Genomic DNA, 19,203 nt, shown 5'->3' with positions numbered 1-19,203 from the left:
AGTTACCTCTGTAGGGAAAGGAAGGGTACGTGAGGGCTTCAAACGTATCATGATGTCTTCACAGGTAAGTGATGGGTATGTGCTTTCATCATATTGTCATGCTTTTTCACGTCTGAAATATTTCATAATAAAAGGCTTAAATAAACAAGAAAAAAACCCTTCAGAAAAATGGCACATGGGACCAGAAAGTCTTTATACAGGAAGCAAAAAAGAGGAAAAGCTTTGGAGCGTGAGAGCCATCCCAAGGGGACAGGCCCAACGGAGAGGTCCTGGACAGCAGTAGGATGCTGGGGTGTTCCACCCCACAACCTTGACCTCTATCTGACCTTCATCTGACCTTCCTCAGCAGTGTACAGAGAAACTGAAAACGTTGTTTACATTTGCATTTCCTTTCAAGCTTTGGGTGTGGAGTATAAGTGCCTTTCATCCAAGGAAGGAGGGAAACAGCATGTCGGAGGGGGTCTCAAGTCCTTGCCAAGTCAGCTCAGCCACACTGACCACACAACTCTAGCAGCTACACTTCGCTGATAGTCCTGAAGACATAGGAAGGAGAACGATAAAGCAGAGAGAAATGACTGAGCCAAGAATCCATCATTAACTCACTCTTCCCCCATTCTAGTCTCAGCCACAGTAGGAAAGCTCCAATTTGGTCTGTTCTTGATTTGACAAGGATACACGCAGTTCACATGACTGCAGTGGTGCTTAACACATGGGAGGAAAGCAATGCTCCTGCTGCACAAAGATACCCACATATTGAGAGACTGGGGGCTAACATGACCCAGTGGGAAGATGTGAGATCTGGCGTCCAAAGACTCAAGTTTGAGTCCATGCTCCGAGGTGTCTGAGCAAAACACTTACCCCTAAGTTTCTACATCCTCAAATGAGTATACTAATACCTATCCACAGTGGATTGAAGAGTGCCCTCTAAAATATATCCCCACATAGAACCTCAGAATCTGAACTTATTTGGAATAAGGTTCTTTGCAGATGTAATTAAGGTAAGGATCTCAAGATGAGATCGTCTTGGTTTAGAATGGGCCCTGAATCCAGTGACAATGTCCTTACAAGAGACAGAAGGGAGGAACACACACACAGGACCATATAAAGACAGAGGCAGAGACATGCTGTCACAAACCAAAAAGTTCCAGGGGCTACCAAAAGCTGGAAGAGGAAGGGGAAGATTGTTCCTTAGAGCTTTCATAGGGAATGCAATCCTGCTGCCATCTTGATTTCAAACCTCTGGCCTCCAGAATTTAGGTAGAATAAATTTCTGTTGTTTATCCCACTAAGTTTGTGCAGCAGCCCTAGGAAACCAATACACTACTTTACAGGGTCAGTGTGAACATCAAGTGAGATAATGCGTAGGAAAGCACATTGTGATCTATACAGAGGGATATAAGTGGCAGCTGTCATTATTAAATCAAAATTTGGGAGAGTAACATGTCTCCTATGGGAAACAAAATTCCAGATCTGGCCTTAGGACACACACCCAGAAGCTCCTGCCAGAGAGGAAAGAACGCTGTCATGTGACTCCTTGCCTTGCCGACTCCAGATCGCCTTACTCCACTTGTACTTTTTGCCTTTGAGGAGGATTCAGGTGTCAGCTGGTGCAGAAAGAATGCACCCATCTGCTCTCAGACACTGGTCACATGGCAAGCATCACACACTGAGGCCACCATCTGTGCTAACAACTCATATCCAAGTACAGTTCAATGTCAGCCCTATTCTATTCCTGAATGAGCCAGGACCGAGAGCAGGTGACTCTGGGGTCAGAGTCTTTCCGTGAAGGGTGAAATTCTGGGTCAGAGCATTTCAGAGCAGATGAACTCAACACCGAAGGAGGAAAGGCTCACTGCAAGGCCCTCAACTGCCAATCGCTGATCCAAAGTGTCTCGTTTAGGACATTTCCAGGCATGATGTAATCCTCACGATACTTTCTGGCCTTTCCTTTTAAAGGGAGTTTTGAGTGTTGAATTTATTATTTTCCTTTATAGTAATAGCTGTAGTACTTGAGGGAGTGGAGAATAGATACACATTGATCAAAGTAGTTGGGCAAGAAGTATAATAGGGCAAAAAAGAAGAGTATCATCAATAGTATCAAGAAAATGGTTTGGAGATACTCCTGGGAAGACTAGTGACAACATATTGGTCCAGACAAAAGTGACAAGGTTTGGGACTTCCCTGGTGGCTCAGTGGTTAAGAATCCACCTGTCAATGCAGGGGACACAGGTTTGAGCCCTGGTCCGGGAAGATCCCACATGCGGTGGAGCAACTAAACCCCGTGTGCCACAGCTACTGAGCCTGCACTCTGGAGCCCACGAGCCACAACTTCTGAGCCTGCATGCCACAGCTACTGAAGCCCGGGCACCTAGAGCCCATGCTCTGCAACAAAGACAAGACACCGCAATGAGAAGCCTGCGCACTGCAACGAAGAGTAGCCCCTGCTCACCACAACTAGAGAAAGCCCATGCACAGCATTGAAGACCCAACACAGACAAAAAATAAATTTATAAAAAAAAGTGACAAAGTTTGAACCAAGGCAGGGAGAGTGGGAATAAGGATAGATTCAACACGGCTTACTACCAGGATGTGGGGAGGACAGAAAATCTAGGATTATTCTAGGTTTCTGGCTTGGACAACTGGGTACATTCATCAAGACAGAAAATACAGAAGAAAAAGAATTTGGGGTAAAAAAAAAAAAAGGGGGGTTTTGGTTTACCTGAGTTGGGGTACCTGTGGGACATCTATACAGATATGTCTAGAAAGAAGTCAGAAAAGGTCAGGCAGGAGATTTGAGCCTACAATACAGAATACAGATCACAGGTGAAATGGGGTAGTGGCTACAAACCAGCAAGTGCAGATGGAATAGGAGAAATGGGCAGACTCTATGGTTACATTGATATTTAAGGGACATAGAGAGGGTCTAGTGAAGGAGAAGAGAAGTGGAATAGAACCCAGGGCTTGACGGGCTACACGGAGATCTCCCAAGAGCTGAAATACCCCACTGAGATAGGGAGAGGTTAGGATGGGAAAATACCTACAGGGTTTGGCAATTAGGAGGTCGCTGATGACTTAATATAGCCCATACAGGAGTGCGTGAAGGTGTCAGATGCAGTTAAGGGAAGAAAGGGGTGAAAAGGGAAGAGAATGAATGCAGGCTTCTCTTTGGAGTCTGGCTGTGAAGAGAGGGGTGGAGAGCAGTGGCTAGAGGGCACCCTAGAGTTCAAGAGTTGGGTTTTGCTTGTTTTGTTAGTATTTGGGGTTTGCTCATTTTTGTTATAGATCGAGAACTGGGTTTTGTCTTTGTTTATAGGATGTAGGACTTGAGTGAATGTACACACTAATTGGAAAGAAGCTGAAAAAGTCCCTGAAGAGGCCGAAGGGACAGGATCCATTATTATAAAGAGCAGACATAGACCCAATGAGGGGTGTGAGGGAAGAAAGTGATGAGAGATGACTGTATTCTAGTGAATTATAACCATGTGTGAAATTATTGTCTCTGCTGGAAGCTCCAAAGAGGCCATCATTTTTACATCCACACCACTTTGCACTCTGCAGGCACGGAGGTGCCCATTACACATTGGATGAATTAGGTACATACATAACTAGATTTATGATCATGAAAATAGCAGTGATTACATGCAGCCCTATTCTAAGGGCTTTTAGTTGACTGACTCTTCGAATCTTTACAAAAACACACGATGTAGGTACTCTTATCCCTGCTTTAATTTAAAGTAAGTTACATAGAAAATAAGTGATGAGACCATATTGAAAACTCAGATTTTTCTGGCTCCTCTTCTGTTTCAGCCAAACGATGAAGGTATTTCTTAATTAGTACAACTGAATCTGTATAGCAAATTTTCCCTCAAGATATGAGGCAGATTTTTTTTTAAAGCTTAAATATTGGGGTGGAGTGAGAAGAGTCATCACCTAATTTCTTGTTCTCCTGTCTCTTGTTAACTTGGGCTTCCTGGTCAATGCTGTTCCATCATTAAATCACATTATAAAATGATATGTACACAAATTAAAGTGACACCTTTAGTTTCATCCTAAATCTTTACTAGTCTACTTTTTATGTAGGAAGGCTCTAAAGTAAAGTGGTATTTTAGGACACAAAATATTGAAATATTGGCCCTTCTAAAATTAAATGAGGAAAATAACTCAAAAACATTTTCTGTCGCAACCTATACTATGTTAAAATTCAAGGGCTAGCAGTACAAACCATAAAACTTCTTGAGCATAGAGGGGCTCTTTGGCATTGGTCTCGGAAATGACTTTTTTGGATCTGACACCAAAAGCAAAAAGACAACTGAGACTACATTGAACTATAAGGTTACTGCACAGCAAAGGAAAGCATCAACAAAATAAAAAGGCAACCAACTGAATGGGAGAAAATATTTGCAAATGATATATCTGATAAGGGATTAATATCTAAAATATATAAAGAACTCATACAAATCAATAGAAAAAAAATCTGATTAAAAAAACGGGAAAAGGAACTGAATAGACAGTTTCCCAAAGACAACATACAAATGGCCAACAGGTACATGCGAAGGTGTTCAACATTACTAATCAGGGAAATGCAAATCAAAACCACAGTGAGATAGCTATTCTAACAGGTGTGAGGTATCACCAAAAAGGCAAGAGATAACAAGTATTGGCAAGTATGTGGAGAAAAGGGAAACTTTGTGCCCTGCTGATCAGAATGTAGGTTGGTGCAGCCACTATGGAAAAACAGTATGGAGATTCCTCAAAAAAATTAAAAATAGAACTACCATATGATGTAGCTATTCTACTTCTGGGTATTTATCCAAAGAAAACAAAAAGACTAATTCCAAAAGATATCTGCACTCCCATGTTCCTTGCAGCATTATTCACAACAGTCAAGATATGAACCAAAGTAAGGGTCCATCAACAGATGAATGGATAAAGATGTAGTATGCATATAAAATGAAATATTTAGTCACGAGAAAGAAGGAAATCCTGCCACTTGCAGCAACATGGATGGACCTTGAGGGCATAATTAAGTGAGGTAAATCAATCAGAAAGACAAGTACTGTACGATCTCACTTACATGTAGAAGTCTTTTAAAGTGAATTTATAGAAACAGAAAAGATTGGTGGATATCAGAGGTACAGGGTGGGGGAAATGGATAAAGATGGTCAAAAGGTACATACTTCCTATTACAAGAAATAAATTCTCAGATGTAATAGACAGCATGGTGACTATAGTTAATACAGCAGTCCCCTCTTTTCCATGCTTTCTCATTCCATCGTTTCAGTTACTCGTGGTCAACCTCGGTCCAAAAATATAAAGTGAAAAATTCCAGAAATAAACAATTCATAAGTATTAAGTTGCAAGCCATTCTGAGTAGCATGACGAAATCTCATGCTGTCCCACTCTGTCCTCCCCAGGATCCCCAACCATCAACATCATCTGCTCCTGCCATCCAACCATCGATATCATCAGAGCTCAATGACCCAGGATCACCTGAAGCAGGTGATTCTCCTGACTATCATCAGAAGGTCAGTAGTAGCCTGATGCCAGGCCACAATGCCTACATCATTCACCTCAATTCATCTCATCACATAGGCATTTTATCATCTCACATCGTCACAAGAAGGGTGAGTATATTTTGAGAGAGTGACCACATAATGATTATTATAGTATACTGTTATAATTACTCTATTATTTATTGTTCTTCCTCTCTAACTGTGCCTAATTATTAAACTTCATCATAGGTATATATATACACACAGGAAAAAACATAGTATATGTAGGGTTCAGTACTATCTGTGGTTTCAGGCATCCACTGAGGGTCCTGAAACATATCCCCCGTGGATTAGGGGAGGGATTACTGTTCTGAGCCGTATTGTATATTTGAAAGTTGCTAAGACAGTAAATCTTAAAAATTCATCACAAGAAAAAAAACTGTACTTTGTAAGTGGTTGGATGTTAACTAAACTTATTGTGGTAATCATTTTGCTACATATGTATCAAATCATTATGCTGTAAGCCTTAAACCAATACACTGTAGGTCAATCATCTCAATAAAACTGGGGAAAAGTGCTAGCAGTACAGAAGAATAACGTAAAATATCCCCATTCACTTAGATGTAACTTTAACTTTGCTGTTGCAGTTTATTTAATAAAGAAAGGATATCCAACGCTTGAGAAAATAATGACACATGAAGAAGCCCTGACTTGCAATTAAGTGGGGGAAAACTACCGGATTTCTCCTGATGCTGTATCGCTCCGACCCTCTTTGCTAACTATGCTATTCTAAGACAAAATGATCCTCTAATGAAATAGCAAAACACTTGTCCTCTGTCACATTTTTCCTAGAAAACAGAAAATGGTGAAATGTTAAGTTTTCAAAGAACTTATCTGCATAGAAAATATCAGCAACTTATCTGCAATATCAGGAAATTTGAGGGCAGGTGAAAGCAAAGCAAGTGCTCGAATTACCAAAAAGACACAGTTTAGTTGAGCAGGTGTTAGTAAACTAGGAAGAAATTCGATAGGGTTAAGTCAATTAATGGTAATTAGATGAAGATAATCAAGGATGATTGCAATCCAAGTATAGTGATTGTTACAGAGAGTTTTAACTTAAGGATTAGAGCTACAGCTTTAGTTTAAGGGCAGAACCAAGACAGTAATCAAGCCTTAACCAAATTCAATTCAATAAATACTCATGAACTAGTAAGTATCGCATCCTGTGCAAGGCCGTAGGGATTCAAATTCAAATCAGACACTTTCCCTGCCTGCGTGGCACTCACCATCTGGCAGGGTGAAGATACACACTCGACTATGACTCACTGTGGTTAATGATCTGAGTAAGGTGCTATGGGAACACGGAGTAAGGATCAATGGAGCATGGGTAAGCCCTCATAGAAGAATGGCATTTAAGCCAGATCTTAAATTTCATCACGCAGAAAAGTAAGAACAGGGCAGTCCAGGTGAGAGTCCAGCATAAGCAAAGGCAGGAAGATGTTACACCAGGTAGGGCTGGTTCATAGGATGCTTGGGAGGACCAAAGCTAGTAAGCCAGGCTGGGCTAGACCATGAGGGTCTATGAACTACATGCTATGAAATTTGAACTCGAACCATAGCTGGCCAGGGAGCCCTGATCATTTGTTTTACATTTATGTTATTGTGGTAAAAGCACACGTAAGAGTTACCATTACAGACATTTAGTCTATTCATAATGTTGTACAACCATACCAGTTTCTGAACGTTTTCATCACTCCAAAAGGAAACTCCACACACGTTAAGCAATCTCTCCTCATTCTCCCCTTCCCCTAATCCCTGGCAACCACTAATCTGCTTTCTGTCTCTATAGATTTGTCTATTCTGGATATTTCATATAAATGGAATCATACAGTATGTAGCCTTTTGTGTCTAGCTTCTTTCACTTAGCACAATGTGTAAGGTTCGTCCATGTTACAGCCTATATCAGTACTCAATTCCCTTTTCTGGCTAAACAATATTCCACTGCATGGATATGCATTGTTTATCCATTCATCAGTTCATGGACATTTTGGTTGTTTCCACTTTGGACTATTGTGAATAGTGCTGCATGAACATTAGTGTACCAGTTTTTGTTTGAACACCTGTTATCAATCATTTTGGGTATATACCAAGGGGCAGAATTGCCGGGTTATATGATAATTCTATGTTCCACTTCCTGTAGAACAACCAAACCCGCTCATGGTTTTCAAGCCAAGGAATGGCACCTTGAGTCAATGTTTTAGCCAATGATATCAAGTGGCTGAGGGAAGAGAGAACAGATGGGAAAAGAGTGAAGGCAGGGAGACCAGGGCTACTGCCCCAGCCCTGAGAAGAATAGAAAGCTCTGACCCATTCAAGGGAAGATGACCACAGGAATGAAGAGGTAGGTTTGAGGTACATTTCTGAGGCAGAAGGAGCAAGAACTGATGAGCAGTTAGATGTAGGAAGAAAGGATACTTTATTCATAGCTCCAGATTGTGAGTTATGTGTTGACAATTCTCCTTCTTGGCTAGATACTAAGCTTCAAAAAGAAGGTATCATGTCTTAGTCACTCTCACATCGCCGGTTCTTAGCACAGAACCTGGCCAAGTAAACGAACGAAGAACAGTTCCAGTGTCTGGCTGAATAATGATGCCAGCCATTATTCACAAGAGAAAAAGAGCTGATAGTGGCTGTGAATGAAGGGTTAACGATGACTCTTCACTCTGAGGAAGAGGGTGGATAGTGACGCAGTTCATTGAAACAGGAAACACAGCAGTAGTTTAGACAGGTGCTTGTGGGAGCCTGAGAGTAGGGATTGCTAATAGACAGCTAGAAGTTCAGAGCTAAATCTCAGGGGAAATTTTGAGACAAAATACAATATTTTGACATAGACTGTTACTAACTTTACTCATTAAAGTATCTCTCATTTAGATATCCAGCTTCAGGAATCAACTCAAAAATACCATACTACAATGGTATATATTCTTTGGAAAAACTGGAGAAAACAGGAGTAAAAACTATGGTGTGGGTTGTGGCTTAATCTAAATAATGCCCACAACTAGGATTCAGGCAGGTGGAGGCATATCTCCTATGTTGGCAGGGCAGGCACTCCTCAAACATCTACTTTCCTAAGATGACCTACACTGAAGAGAAGGGGGCTTTACAAGGAAGTTTAGGTAAAAGGAAGACAACTGAACCAGCGTATGAGGACAGCATGGTGTCTTTCAGGCAAATAGCCTCAAGGACTCAGATTTGAGACCTACTTGTGCAAAGGGCCACTTTTGAGTCAAGGAGATCACGTGTGAGACAGGGAAGAATAAAGAATCAGGAGCCAATGACAGTTTCTCACAGACTAATTCCACATCTTGTTTCAATGTAACTTTGCAGTGCTCTCCCACTCAGAGACATTCTGCTCCATCCTTAACTCTGGCTCAGCCATGTGGCATGGTTTGGTCAATGTGATATTGCCTAATGTGTTCCCAGCAGAAGCTTGCAAAGCTTCCTCTTGCACGAGAACATGCCAGGACTAGCCTACTAGAGGATGAAAGACTCGTGGAGCAGAGTTGAGTCATCCCAGCTGCTCCAGCTGCTGTCAGCCTGGATCTGCCAACAGCCAGTCAACTCCAAGAGACTGAGTGAGCCCAGGCAAGACCTGCAGACCTACCTCACCCCAGGTGCATGAGTGAATGCTCAGCATGGTATGCCACCGAGCTTTGGGGGTTGTTTGGTGTGCAGTATTATTGTGGTGATGGTTAACTGATACAGGGTCCTTTGCCATAGTTCTTTGTTGACTTAACACTGAGAACCTCAGGGTACACAGAGCCCCTCTAATGGATCACAGCTTTACCGACGCTGGGAGACAGCCTGATTGCCATAAGCGTCAGTTGACTTTTTTTTTTTTTGCGATATGTGGGCCTCTCACTGTCGTGGCCTCTCCCGTTGCCGGACGCGCAAGCTCAGCGGCCACGGCTCACGGGCCCAGCCGCTACGCGGCATGTGGGATCCTCCCAGACCGGGGCACGAACCCGTATCCCCTGCATCGGCAGGCGGACTCTCAACCACTGCGCCACCAGGGAGGCCCCACGTCAGTTGACTTTTAAAGAACATTAATGATCAGTCTCCAAAAAGAAATAACTTCCTCGTACAACAGACCTCACACACACACCAGAAAAAAAAAAAATTATCTGACACCTTAATATGGTTTCAGAGGATCTGAGGTACTACAGTCTTATCTAGATCAATACTGTTCAAATTATAAATTGCAATCATTAGTAGGCAATGGCATCAATTTAATGGATTACGACTAGCACTTTTGGGGGGGAAAGAATGAAATATCAGAGTACATAACACATGAGGATAAGTATTATTTCCTGGAACATTTTTTTCAGTTGAGAGAGCGAGAGAAGGAAAAAGAAAAAGTAGTAGTGGTAGATCACAATATGGAAATATTTCTTACTCTAGGTAGCGGTAAAAAAAAAAAGAAAAGAAAACGTTGAAAGCCACAAGCTAAGACAAGGTAGCTGAATAGCATTTTACAACTCACTAAACTCGGCATCCAAGCTCAATCCAGGACACAGGAGACAGGTAAGAAAAGAGAAGCAATCAGCGGGCCAGAGTAACTAATAGAAATAGCAGCTTTCACTTAAATTTTAGGATTAAAAAAACTTTTTGTCTATTTAATCTCCTTTGAGACTCATAAAAGCACCATTTTACAGATGAAGCAATCAAGGCTCAAAGAGGTTAAGTCCTTCGTGTGAAGGTATCTTGATACATGGCCAAACTGGGAAGAGAAGCTAGGTCCTTGGTTTCCTGGCCCACATTCCCATTATAATCTTCACCAGCTCCAATACATCCTTAAGACCTCTCAACTTACTATCACACTCTCAGTCTCTACCCGTTTCCAAATCTAAATAAACCTCCTCTTGATTTACCCCCTGACAGTGTCTTGCTTTTGTTTGTTTGCTGGAGCGGGTAGGCGCTGCGCTCGCTGTTGGAGCCCGGGTCCCACAGCGCCGCCCAGGTGAGCGCGCGGCCCTGGGGCCCCAGCTCCCGCCTCCGCTCTACCTGTGCGCGCCGTTCGGGCTCCACGGGCTTCAGGCTCTAGCTCGTCCCCTGCAGCCGCCGACGCCGCCTGCGCGGAGCACCCAGCGCATCCCCAGGAGGCGCCCAGGCGGCCTGTCAGCGTCCCTGGGCAGTGACTGCGCAGCTTCCCAGCCAGCAACGCCCGCGCGGAATCCATAATAGTGGTTTTTTCCCCTTCATTGAGCTAATCAAATTTTATACGTGTGATTGATTAATATCTGTTTAATCCACTAGCCCGCTCCACTGTCATTCCAACAAGAAAGGAGCCCAGCCTATGTCCTAATGCAGTGCTAGCCACTCTGGAGACAGCCGTTGAATAAATGAACATGAATCACACGACGTCGGATGAGAAAACTGAAGGGAACTTGCCCATTCTCTGGTTACAACCATAAACCAGTTGTATCCTTATTTTGCTGAAAAGACAGTGGCTGTACAAAGCCTCCAAATTCCCACCCTCCTAACCAGGCACACAGTCATCAGAAGGGTGTTACCCAATCCTTTAGGTGCCCCTTTGCTGGCGAGAAATACAAGCTGAACCTGAAACTGGGTGCTGAGAAAATCTGCCCAGATGCACGACCTCTTTCCCCATAGAATTCAAAGCCCTGATCCTCTATGTCAGTGGTCCCCAACTTTTTGGCACCAGGGACCAGTTTCATGGAAGACAGTGTTTCCACGGGGGAGGGGGGAGCGATGGGGACCGACGGGGAGCAGATGAAGCTTCGCTCACACACCAGCCACTCACCTCCTGCTGTGTGGCCTGGGGGCTGGGGACCCCTGCTCTGCGTTCCTGGCTTTCAAAATAATTTACAAGGCAGCTGGTGTCCACAAACCCACTGGATGAACTCTGATGAACCACATCTCAAAAATCCTAACCTACTTCAACTCAGGACTCAGTTTAACAAACAAGTCACCAGTCATCGCCTCCCCATTCCGGCAGAGATCTACGGACTTACCATACCCGTGGCTTGAGGAATCCACTGTGCAGCCAACTTGCCTTTCCCATTTATAACTTCTTAATCCCTTCATTTCAATCAGCTGATGTAGCAGAGGCTGTATGCGGCCGTCTCACTTCCCCAGCTGCCATAAGTATTGGTGCTGATGGCTCTCAGCTGAGTCTCTGTCTTTTGGCCCTTGCCCTCCAAGAGAATTTCTCAAGGTCACACCCCTTCCCTGTAGCAGATTGCATCCAGGCAGTGATGGGAGGGTACAAAAGCCCCATTGTGGGACAATTTTGAAGGCCGTCCCAGCTCCAGATCTCCCTATGCGCTGAGTTGAAGCCTGTGTATATCATCACAGTCCAAATCCTCTCTCTGCCCAACCCTGCTTCCTTCCCCCTTATCTCCCCTACCCGCCCACACACACAAATACACTCACACATTGATCCCAAGGACTCTCCCTGATAAACTCCTTACGTGCCCATCTCTGGCTCAGAATCTATCTCCCAGGGAACCCAAACCAAGCTAACTAATTCCTCCCTCAAGCAGTACTATGGTTGCTGGGGTTTTTGTATCTAAACCATGTCTATGAGAAAGAACACTTATACCACACAGGTCAATCATTTTCCCCTAACACGGTATAAGCAAACTTCCCACTTACAACTGGTGGTAAAGCAAATGTCTTTATGGAGAGCTGTTTTGGGAACTCAGAGACATGTTTTGATAAAAAACAATATTTCCAAGGATCTTTAAGAAGAACCCTTTCCTTCATAGCACCTGCCTGTTGGTAACCATACATTTTTTGTTGTAATATTGTTATCTGCATCTCGTACTAGATTCCAAGTTCCACAACGATCACATGGGAGCTTGTTAGAAAAGGAGAATGTCACCCCCGACACCCACCTGCTAAATGAGAATCTGCAGTTTAACAAGATCTCCAAGTGATTTGTATTCACATTAAAGCTAGAGAAAACTGGCCTACACAACAAAGCTTCAGTACTATATTTTAACTTAACTGGAAACACGTGGAATATCCACTCAACATACCACATCTATTAATCACCAAGATGTACTGAAACTATCTCCAAAATATCCCTCAGATGCGCCCCTTTTGGATTATATTGCTTAATCCCAGTTCAAGCCCTCTTATCTCTAGAGGACCACACTTCACGTAACAAGAATCTAGATGACTGGATGAATGGATGACTTTATTGGAGTGCTTTAATGCCTTTTTATTCTAAAATATATTATCCTTTGCAAATCAGATTTAATACAGCTTTAAATCAAGTTTTTCAGCTTCTTATATCAGAAATCCTCAAGCAACTTCACAGCTGCATCATTTAATTGACTTTGTCCTCATGTGCCATTAATCATTCCCTGATTCACTGATGCTTTCAGTCTTCTGAAACTAAATAACCACCACACTTGGAAAAGAGATTAACAGGATTGTGCTAGAATCAGAAATTAAATGACAGGACATGATCTTGAATTCTGAAAAGAACGATATAGCCGAATTTGAGAACAAGGGGAAATTAGAAAACTTGAAGAAAGCTCAGTGATTTATTTCTCTTAGCCAATTCTCTTGTCAAATAAACATTTCCAATGATCCTCTTAGTTCTTAAAGTGCAGGTGGTCCCCAACTAACCTCAGCTTTTATCAGAGAAGTGGTATATATATGGTGGTTAAGATTCTGGGCCCCCTCACAAATGTTATTTAATTCATGGAATGCCAAAAGAAGTTAAATACCAGAGTAATAGTCCCAGGGAACCCAACCACCCCATGTAACAATATCTCTATGTATAAGGCATTCAGTGCCCGACCTTGGATGTGAAGGGCACAACCCCCGGCTGCTCTGGCATCAGTCTCCATACACTGTCCTGATGTTTGGAACACCAATTCCTCACCTGAACGACCTCTACTCAAATGCCTGCCTTTCTACTGTGACATCTTCTACCCAGCCAGGATTCTAGAAAACCACAAATCACCTTCCAGAAAACCAGGACAAGTGGTTTCACTTATTATTACTTCCTAACATTAGTAGGTTAACCATGATACCCACATTCCATATAAACTTTACCAGGAAACGTATTCTACCACATACGATTAAAGTTGAAATACCCGTTCAAGGACATTTTGACAAAAGGAAAAATTTTAAAGCCAGCGAGATAAGTGGGTAGGTACCCATTCCATTTTAAAAATCATGTAAAATGTTCAATTAAAACTAGAGAAGGCAGAGAAAGAGGGAAGAAAAAAGAAACAGCAAACAAATGCTATGAATAGAAAGCAGTTACAAACATGGTAGATATTCACCCAACTATATCAATAAGCATTTTAAATGTGAATGGTTTAACTATATCAATTAAAAGACAGATCACAAGAGTGGATAAAAACACAAGATCTAACTCTATGTTGTCTACAAGAAACCCACTGTATATATAATGGTTTAGAAACTGTGTCTCATTCATACTGTCCTGTTTTTTTGTAGAGGGTAGCTGTCCTTTCCATTACTCTGCCCCATGAATTCAGCTGAGCTAACACTGAAGCAGAAATTTTGGCTTTAGACTGGCTGGGCCTGCCCCTACAAGTGGGGCAGGTCCATGAGTATCTCTAGGCATCTCTAAAAGGGAGCGTGCCTGTCTCCTGGCTGGGTCAAACTACTCTCATCTCCTGTTCATATCAGTAGCCCAACTTGCAGGGTCACTTTTTGTGGCACCCTAGCTCTGAAATTTAATTCCCCCCTATTTCCTTTGGCATCCACTCTGAATGTATCCGGTCACGATTTGTTGAAAGAAATTGAATTCGTGTTATTAAGAGGGTACCACTTCCCAGGTACTTTACACCTGAGGCAAATTCATAGCACAGTTTTCAAAGTTTGCACATGTAGAAGCACTGATATGCCCTACGAGGTCACTAGGAAAGGTAAGTGAACATCTTCCATCCCAACGACAAGACAGGCTCTTGGGAAATGATCATTGATCAGGAACAAAGAATAGTCATTTCACGTCTCCCTTCCCTTTCACAAATGAGGATCATCTTTAAAATCCATAAGAGATGTATGGAATTCATTTAGGATCTTTTTCTAAAACCCAGCTCTACCAAGAGACCACTGTGTGAAGCTTGTGACACACAGGAGACAGGGGAAGGAAGGCACGAGAAAAAAGGGATGAGTTTTTGCTTATTTCTGTGTATGTAGACGCAGGGAAATTATCACTGGTCTTCTTGGACACAAATGGAGGAGCTCTGATTTATGACATAATTTCAGAGGACTGTATACGGGGGACTGACTGACAAGTGTCAAAGGTGTTAACTGAATTCTCAAGGGGAAAACCTCCCTCTTTGGAAAGGGATTCCCTCCATGTTTTTGATTAGGGCACAGATTGCAAAAGGCTCTTGTTAAATATAGGGTGAAAGTCATTATAACCCATGTACCCTATCTCACTGATTATCAGATTATTCCCACTAAGCAGAAGTCCAGAGAACAGAACTGGACTTAATTAGTATAAATCAGTGGTTCTCAACTGGGGGCAATTTTGCCCCTACCCAGAGGACATTCAGCAATGTCTGGAGATATTTCTGGTTGTCACAACTGGCAGCCAGTGGGTAGCAACCAGAGACGCTGCTAAACATCTACAATGCACAGGATAACCCCCCATAGCAAAGAATTACTCAGCCCAAAATGTCAATAGTGTCAAGGTTGAGAAATTGGTATAAGTGAACAACAAGAGAAAAGGCTTTGGTGCAGCATGAGATACAATTTAAGAAGAGTTAAAGGACACAAAGAAACATAGAAAAGGGAAAATCAAAAGTGTGAAGGACATACTTTATCAAGGATAGCCCCAGACAGAGCAGAGAGAGCAGAGCCCTGGAAATGCCATAAAGGTGGGGGCCCATTGCAAGGGCAAGGTACAACACATAGGAAGAGAAACTCAAAGGGAGGAAGCAGTGTTAAGAATTAATGATGAACATGGGATCATGTCACATGCATTGCAGGATGGTTAGCAGCATTCCCGGTCTCTACACACTAGACGCTTGTAATACCTCCTGCCCAGCTGTGTCAACCAAAAATACCTCCAGACATTGCCAAATGTACCCATGAAGTAAAATCGTCCCTGGTTGAAAACCATTCTTCTAGAAGGACCTTTTAAATTAAGAATGTATTTCTTCCTCTTATTATTTCTATCATTTTAGCCTTTCTTCTAGGTTCAAGTTCCTTCTTTTCTAAAATAGGCTTTTCAGTCATTCTCGCAGTAGGTGTACATTGGGTACACTTTCCCAGTCTTTTCCAAAAAAAGTTCTTATGATGACCTCCCTCTTCAATGATCATTTGGCTGGCTTCAGAATTCTGAATTGACCATTATTTCCTTCAGCACTTTGAAGATATCGATGCACTGTCTCTTGGCCTCTATAATTACCATTGGAACATCTATCCTCAGTTCAACTGTTTATTATTTGCGGGAAATCTGTTTTTTCCCTCAGATTCCTAAGATTTTTCTCTTTGTTTTTTGCTGACTCACCAAAATATGTTTATATGTGGATTTATTTTTACTTATTCTGCTTGGCATTCATTGTTTCTTGACTCAAAAGATTTGTGGCTCTCATCAATTCCGGGAAATTCTCAGCAGCTGTGTTTTTAAAAATATTCTATCTCTCTCCATTCTTTCTAGTCTCTTAATCCAGACAGGATTTCTATTAAAAGTATGCTGGACTTTCTCATTCTGTCTTCCATATTTCAACCTCCCCCTTCTTGTTTTGCTATCTTCTATCTCTCTATACTGCATTTGAATTTCTTCAGATCTATCTTCCAGGCCTAATTCTCTCTTTAACAGTGTCTAATCTGCAGTTTAAATGGTCCTAGACAACATACTTCCTATATGCTGGGCTCTACACTGACCAAACAAATACATGATTATGACATTAATTCTCAGCTCAAGAACTTGCCATCTAGTAGGCTAGCCATAAAAAGAAATATAAAAATAAAATTATATTACAGTCAAATAAGAGCAGAATTCAAGATGTCAATAGGAATTCCCAATAGAAACAGAAAGAATGACTAAATATGCTGAGGGGAAAAGGGAAAGAATTCACAGAGGAGGTCAACTCTTAGCTAGATGTCTTCAATAAATTTTCTAGAATAAGAATGTAAGGAAGAGCATCCAAGCAGTTGGCACATGTGAAAAATCATGGATCTTTAGGGAACTGTAAAGCATTAGGTGTAGCTACTGTGTGGCTGCATCTGCAGAGAGTGATGAGAGATGCTAGAGTCAGTTAACGCTACTTAGGAAGGTCCTCATGTACCATGTATAAAGTGTTTAGGCTTTCTTCTACTGACAATGGGGAAACAACAGAGATTTTTCAAGTCAGGGAGGAAGGCAGGGAGGGAGGAAGAGTGGAAAAGAGAGAAAGAGATGAATTTGGCAAACTAACCCTGAGGACATGGAAGAATTAAGATGTGCGGAGGCTGCTCTAGTCCAGTAGAGATGATGAGAGCTTGAGCTGAGATGGTGCCATGGGGATGGAGAGGATGCTCTGAATTAGAGCTATCTCTAAAGTAGGCAATGAACATGTTAGCCAGCTGGCTGTGGAGGCTGATGGCCAGCAGAGGGCTAAAGCTTGAGGACACCCAGTTTTTGGCTTGGGAGTCTGGATGGGCTGTGGCACCATTAAACAGAGTAAGAAATTCAGCTTTGGGACTTCCCTGGTGGTGCAGTGGTTAAGAATCCACCTGCCAACTCAGGGGACATGGGTTCAAGCCCTGGTCCAAGAAGATCCCACATGCTGTGGAGCAACTAAGCCCATGTGCCACAGCTACTGAGCGTGCTCTAGAGCCTGTGAGCCACAACTACTGAAGCCCACGTGCCTAGAGCCCGTGCTCTGAAACAAGAGAAGCCACCACAATGAGAAGCCTGCACACCACAACAAAGAGTAGCCCCCGCTCGCTGCAACTAGAGAAAGCCCGTGCACAGCAGTGAAGACCCAACGCAGCCATAAATAAACAAATAAATTTATAGAAACAAAAAAAGATAGGAGGGGGGAAAAAAAGAAATTCAGCTTTGAGCGCTACCAAAAAGAAAGTTCCATTTGGGACACATAAGTTTTGACATGTCTGGGATATATCTAGGCTGAAAGTTCTGGTAGGCAGTTGTAAATATATCTTTAAAGTTTGTCAGAGAAATAAGACATGGAAATATCACTTTGGAGTCATCAGCACACAGCTGGGAACCAAATACAATGGAAGAGAGCCGCTGAGAATCAGTTGGTGGTAGAAAGTGACCAAAAATGTAAGTTGTGTGGTAGTGATGATGCAAGTTGTAAAGCTTGGTTAGCAAAAATTGGGTATCAAACCTACTCAGAATATCTGAGATGGAGACGGTTTCCAAACATTCCTCCTATGGTTCTCTCAAATTCATCTTCTTTTAATTGAAGAAATAAGTTAATAATATCTTTTGCACTCAATGTGTTTTTACTTACATATTTTAATGTTATATTTTATATCACATTTTAATACTTTATTAGTAGTATTTTAATAGCATATTAAATAATTTAATAACAAAAATGTGTGTGTGATCACCTAATGTGAAAAATTCTATCTTAGCACTTATAACACTGAATTAAAATACTTGATTTACATATCTTTCTCCTCCTACAGACTTTGAGCTTCTTATATGGGGTGATGCTTTACTCAATTTTCTATCCCAACGGTTTACTGCAGTACATGACACACAGTGGAAATCTTGTATGTATTGGATGGATGGATAGATGAATGGATGGAGAGATGGATGAATGGAGGGATAAAACAAGCCAGACGCTGTTTTTCCAACTTAACCTGCTACAATTAATTTACTGATTAAAACATTCTCTGCCACCAAGAAGGAGCATTGCGTCCAGGGCCACTATGCAGTTTCACAGATTGTTAACTGCACAAGGTAGCAAACAGGATTGAGTAAAGTCCAACCCAAGAAGAAACTTCTACACACGACGAAATTAGTCACACGATGAAGGGAAGGAATGATGGAATAAGGTAGTGGCAAGAGTGAAAACAGCTCAATAAAGTGAGAATTTCAAAAGCTCTAGTCACTCAGTGTTTTTTCAGTTGCTTCTAGAATTGTAGAGTTGTAGGGATTATAAATGGAAAAATGATTTTTAAATATGTTTGGAGAATTCTTAAACATGAGAAAACTCCAACAATCAATAAATAATTGTATGGTGGTTTTGTGCCTACAAATTTTAAGCACCTCTACATCAGACCTGAAGTTTATGCAGAAGAAAGACAGATTAGAAATATGAAGGGATGTCTAGCAAAGTCTGGAATTTGTAGGACATTCTGCTATAGTTAAACTGGCTTACCTCAGAGTTTTCTTCAAACTAGCAACATATATATACATATATATATATATATATATAATAAATTAACTCTATTAAAAAATAGGAAACTGGAAGCTTTCATACAAAAAACACTATTAAAATCAATAAACTGCTATAAGAAATCAAATAAATGCAATAATTAACCTATAATAATAATTGAGTCTTACGGAAGCTACACCAGCATCTATAATTTTCTATTTTAAAATACCCCATGCTTGTTTAATATATCCTTAAGTGTCAGACTTACTTTGTAAGTATCCAAATTATTATGATTAAAAACCAGTTCTTTGGAAAAATTAAATATTTTATTGCTAATGGAAAGTTCCTAGGAT

At 41.6% G+C, this 19,203-nt stretch overlaps 1 protein-coding gene across 1 annotated transcript in view; it reads right to left on the bottom strand.

Moving 5' to 3' along the window:
• The window catches only part of ANO4 (anoctamin 4), a 448,962-nt gene that overhangs the window by 414,350 nt on the left and 15,409 nt on the right, over nucleotides 1–19,203 (bottom strand). The window lies entirely within an intron of this gene.

The sequence above is a fragment of the Lipotes vexillifer genome, unplaced genomic scaffold (genome assembly GCF_000442215.2).
Source record: "Lipotes vexillifer unplaced genomic scaffold, Lipotes_vexillifer_v1.1 scaffold141, whole genome shotgun sequence".
In the NCBI taxonomy this organism is placed as follows: Eukaryota; Metazoa; Chordata; class Mammalia; order Artiodactyla; family Lipotidae; genus Lipotes; species Lipotes vexillifer.
The sequence above is the reverse complement of the archived record's forward strand: the minus strand, read 5'-3'. Positions and strand labels throughout refer to the sequence as shown.